This window comes from Idiotropiscis lumnitzeri, chromosome 13 (genome assembly GCF_059441095.1).
Source record: "Idiotropiscis lumnitzeri isolate Australia: NSW breed Sydney's pygmy pipehorse chromosome 13, RoL_Ilum_1.0, whole genome shotgun sequence".
Classification (NCBI taxonomy): domain Eukaryota; kingdom Metazoa; phylum Chordata; class Actinopteri; order Syngnathiformes; family Syngnathidae; genus Idiotropiscis; species Idiotropiscis lumnitzeri.
The window spans coordinates 13,433,599-13,439,149 of NC_142403.1; positions in this window are offsets into that span (position 1 = coordinate 13,433,599).

Genomic DNA, 5,551 nt, shown 5'->3' on the forward strand with positions numbered 1-5,551 from the left:
AGCGCTACTTGACAGAGGGAGAAAGGGCCAGGAGGGCAATGGGGGGAGTTCCTGTGAGGGAAATGAGGTCCTGGCAGTACATCTTTTCTCAGTGGAGGCAGCGGCTCAGAGCACAGCGGTGGGTGTCTGCCGTTGAGCCCTAGGTGAGGATAGGGAGGTGTTTGTTGCCACGGTTCACGAGCGCAAACCCCGCACCCCCCTCCTCCGCTCCAAGTCCCCCCCGCTCCCCTCTGTCCACCACTACCTCTTTGACAGCCTCGTTTGATGTGGTTTGGCCCCTGTCGGCGGCTGGCTCTTTGCGCTGGTGTGACAGTCATTGCCGGGTGAGTGACTGTCAATGCGCAGACCGACAAAAGAGGAGAAGACAAGCATTCATGGGGCCTGATAATGGCCGAGCCGGGACAAGGCTGCCATTCTCGTATACTTTGATCATGTGGATTCTTGTGCACACCTTTGTAGGGGCTCCTTATTTGTTTAGCAGATGCAGAGAGGGCTCTCTTTCAAACGGCTTCACCTGGCCACAGTAACATGGAAACTCACATTTGGGGAATGTCGTCTGCCGTGTTGTTTGTGTGCGAAGCGCGACACAGCAACCACTTACATGGAGTGACTGACCTTTGTCATGTGGACTTGACGACTTCTCGGTTCTTCGCTTACAAAAAGAAGATCCGGCATAGTTCCGGGTTTGCCTTTTAGTCAGAAACCAGCAATGCAGTGTATTGCTTGTTTCACACAAAGTCACATGGGGCTGTTGGGTGTTTTTTTTTCTTTCGTTCTTTAAAACTGCCCTGGAATAGACCAGCCGTTCGGGAAAATGACAAAATTCCGGATTGCCACCATTCTCCTGGTTCTGACAACAAAGTGCAGAAGAATCTTTGAGTAGCATTGCTGAGATAAAGCTCATAAATGACAATTTATAATTTGATTGTTACCACTGAAATGTGCATATAGAGCGTTTCACAGACCTATTGGTACAACCGGAAGATTCGATACTGGGACGTCCCGACTGTGACCCAGACGCTCTACATATTTAAACACATATTTGAAAAAAAACAAAACATTTATACATTACCTACGCAATAACACAGTGGTGGGCAAACTTTTTGATTGGTGGGCCACAATGGGTTCTAAAATTTGACAGACGGGCCGGCTCAGGGGCAGGTGGATGGAGTGTTTTGGTAACCTCACCTCATCGGAGAAAGAAAAATACATTTAATTTGAAATGAAAGTGAACAAAAGGATCACAACTAAATATATGTATTTGACACATCACAGTATTTAGAAAATAAAACATTGACAAGGTTTATTCATTTAACTTTTTTCAAGTTCGGCGGGCCGGATTAAAACATTGAATGGGCCGCATGTGGCCCCCGGGCCATAGTTTGCCCACACCTGCAATAACGTGTATTTTTCTAACCGCATTATGGTTGAAGCTATCAATATTTGTCCATTTCCCCATAATAACTGAACTGCATCAAAATGCAGCCGAGTGGGGCTCAAGAGAGAAGCACCACATTAAGGATTTTTACATACCGTCTAAACTTTCAAACAAACGGCAATTATGAAACATTACTCATCACATTCCACACTTAATGTCTGGTGCAGTCCATTACAAAGAGACTGAAGGAATCTTTACTGGACTGTTGTGACTCACGTTCCACTGAACAGGTTTCCCAACACAAGTGACTCATTTGAAATGACTTTGGTTGCGCTTGTGTCAATTTGGTGTCTACAAATGCATCTTAATTGGACAGAGTCAGATGTCAATCACAGGTAAGTGACAGTCAAAGTCAGCATCCATCCAGCCATTAGGCTTATCGACACTTTTGTGGTTGTCGTCATTGTCGGGATTGAGAAATATTTTGTATTACATACAGTGGCACTATCAAGTGAAAACTTTTCACTGGATATTACTGATATGATCCTGTTGGTAATCAGATCTTGATCCGGTGCAGTAAATCGTGTTATCTTCTTTTCTCAGTTTCAAGTAAGTTTTGGCAAAGAAAAATAAACAAGAAATCAGTGGTGCAATGTGGCTGGAGTAAAGGAGGTGGTCACCCATGGGTGGTTTTTATTTTTTGGATCTCTAAATGGCTTCATACACAGGCCAACGCTCGAAAGCCGCGCGCTTTCAACAAGATGCGCAGCAACAAATTGCAAAACTGCAACATGCTAGGTCAAGGGTAAGCAGCTACAACGCAAACAGGCCAGCAAAGCAAGCGACTTAGCAGGCAGACAAAACAATTAATAAAAGGGCGCTGGTACTGAGGGATTGTCGGGGCCAGGCGGGGGGGGGGGGGTCGTATTTCAGCAGCTTTTGAGTACTTTGATGCTACAAAACAGGCCTCATTATAGAGATATTATCTCCATTCATACACTTGCAGAGGCGCTTGGATCCCTGCTGGGAAAAGATTAGGTTCCTCCACTTGAGAGCATCCTACTCGGGTGAGTGGGTGGCGCTCGACAAAGTTGAATGAAAGATTCACATGGTGGAAACCGAGATCATCTTGTCATAAGACTCAACTAAACATTGTACACTTGAGTTTTTGGTGTGTGAATTTTAGATTAGATCTTGGATTATTAGAAGGGTGACTAAACGTTTTTGTTAACATCCTGAAAATAAGTGTCATTCAAAAGTCACAAAAATCTAAAGAAAAAGCAAAGCGGGGTCCTTTTACGAATACTTAACAGAGCTTCGAATTGAAGTGTGATTGATGGGAAAGGTCTTCAACTTTTTCCCGTCTGACTTTTACACATGTCGAAGCACCTTAGGAAAGAGCGCGGTGAAGACATGATCACATTTCACCTTTTTGCCATTGATTGGAGCCGAGTGACTGTCTGTCTCTCTATTAAGTAAGAAACAAAAGGAGGCTAACGGGCTTTGAGATCTTCTGACCGACAACTGGGGCCCTTTGGGGACAGACGCCGCAAGCTTCGAGTGAGTCAGCAATTTGTCTCTATTAGCTGCAAGAAGTAAATTCAGCATTATTAGCTCCGTGAAGGCGAGACTTTGGGTACTGTTAACTTAATGTTACAGGACTTTTCCTAATTGCATGGCCAGGCGGACCAAAATCTCTCACACAGGCTGTACGTTAGTCACCTGGAGGCGGTTTTGCTCGACCCCTCATTTTCCCATTGTTTTATTTTCATGATGTCTTAAATGGAGGCGAGGCAGACAACACGTCTGAGGGGGGTGAGGTGTGTGTTATTGAATCGGGGGTGGGTAGTTAACATGAAGTGACTGTCAACCGCCCACCCCCCACCCCGAGAGTGCGGCATGTAACCCACTTCCAGCGCTGGTGGAGTTTGGCCTCAGGGTGCTGCTCAAAGGAAACCTTTAAAAGGAGCTAATTACCATCACTAACAGAGAAACCTCACGTGAGCATCTTTCAACTCGGCATCCCCACGAAGAGGTTAATTGCTTGTTTTCACCTCACTTGACAAACTAAAGCCCAGTGGCATTGAGTCTATTAAAGACACATTTCCACTAAGGGACTAGCACGCTTAATGACAAGTTGTAGTTTTGTGTTGTGTTCTTAGAAAATACTTGGCAGTTATTTATTTATTTTTTTTTATTCACTTTTTTTCCCCCCTCAATTCTTGAATTGTTCTCTTCGAGACGAAGGCTGTTTTCCCTTCTTCGTTACATGCGAGGTGTGACAAAGAAACAAGACTTTGGCAGTCACACTCATGACTCAACGCCAATTGGCCATCTGCTTATTTGCAGCGTTGCCCAACATCTCGGCACACTTATGCTATAATATTGTTCACTTCTCGCGCTCTCTGCTTCTTTTTAAGGCTTTTGTGGAGCACAATGCTGTCAACCTTTGTGCAGCTATTGGAGGTGGCATACATTTTTTTTTGGAAAAGTCTTCACAGACGTTCTCTGGCAAGTCTTACTTTTACAACATAAAATAGACAACTTCATTTAAAAAGTGTCCAAAAAAAAAAAAGTACACGCAGCATTCAGACTCAGCTGCTGGTCTTTTGGTTCAATTCAAACAAGCATCTCTCTAACGTTTACTACGGCAATCAAAGAACATTTATTTATGAATGGAATTTCAGAATCAGAATCAGAATGCGCTTTATTGTCATTGTACTCAGTGTAGCACGAGATTGGAGAGCGCCGCTCTTCAGTGCAATATAACAATTAATTGAATTAAATATATCAATTAAATGAATTAAAGATTGAATTCGTTGTTTCTGTTGTTGATTTTGAATCATTTCAGCTAAGATAAACAACTGTGCAACAAATATATATGAATTAATAAATGATTATAAATTATACGTACATTATAATTTTTACACTCAAGATGAATATCAAAATATAAATTGTTACTGTGAAGGATTTGTTTTTTACCATGATAAGAATTTTAGGTCACCCAGCCCTACCTTGATACCTTCTTGCATGTTGGAATTAATCATCGTTAATATTTGTATTATTACTTATTATTAACTCATAATATTTGCTAAATTCCAAGTAATGACCCAGCAAAAAAAAAAAAAAAAAAAACTTTGGTTTTGTGAAAGTCACTTTTTTGGTGAAAGTCTGTAGTTTTTACATAGTCCACCAAAAACAATACCAAGCAAATTTCAAAACAAAACAAACAGGAAATGGAGGTAATAAAAGAATCAATCGGCACAAACTTGCATCGCTTTGTTCTAAACTGTTCCATGATGCACCTTGTTAAAACAACAGAAAAGAACGTGTGAAGTCACAAAAAAAGGTGTTTGTCATTTCCACCTTTTGATGAATCATTACCGCGGGTGATCGAAACGTCTTTTAAACTTTGGTCTGGACTAAATCCCCTGACACTCGGCTGGCCAACCTGCTCTGCTCTAGCGGCCTCTTGATGATCGGAAAGCCGCGGCCATAAAATATAGTTTACGGAGTTCCCCCGTTCCGTTTGTGGGGCGAAATGTGTAGGTCGTGGTGGAGCATGTGGTTAATTTCTCTGCCTCACAGTTAAGATTGTCAGGGTTTGAAACTCAAGCAGGCCTTTCTAATTGGTTGAATTTGCATGTCTTCTTCCTTGGGTGGGTTTTCTCAGGGTACTTCAGCGTCCTCACTTTCCAAAATGTTAGCTTCACTAAAGACTACCGAATTGCTATTGGTAAGAATGGTGCAGAAATAGAAATTAATGTCTTCTTATTATGAACACATTTGTATTGCGTTTGGCGAAATGAACATCCTTGCCTTACTAAATATAATCTCAGACATTTTCAAAGAGAACAGCTCAAAAACTCAGTTGTTAAGCACAAACAAATTGTTTGCATGTGGACCAAAAGCCAAAACATAAATTTCCATTTTTTAAAATTTTTTTTTATACAAGACCAAATCAAACCTTCCTCATTTGTTTGAAATGGTTATGAATGAGTTTGCGGGTCCCGCCTCCTCGGCTCTCCCCTTACAGTCGCCCTCAGCCCCACCCCAGCCAACCCCACACACACACACACCCCCCCACCCATCCCTCCTTGGATGCTGCTAGCCCAGCCCAGGATAAAATGCCCGGCAAGTCAGCCGGAGCTCCCACTGAGCAGAGAAGTGCCT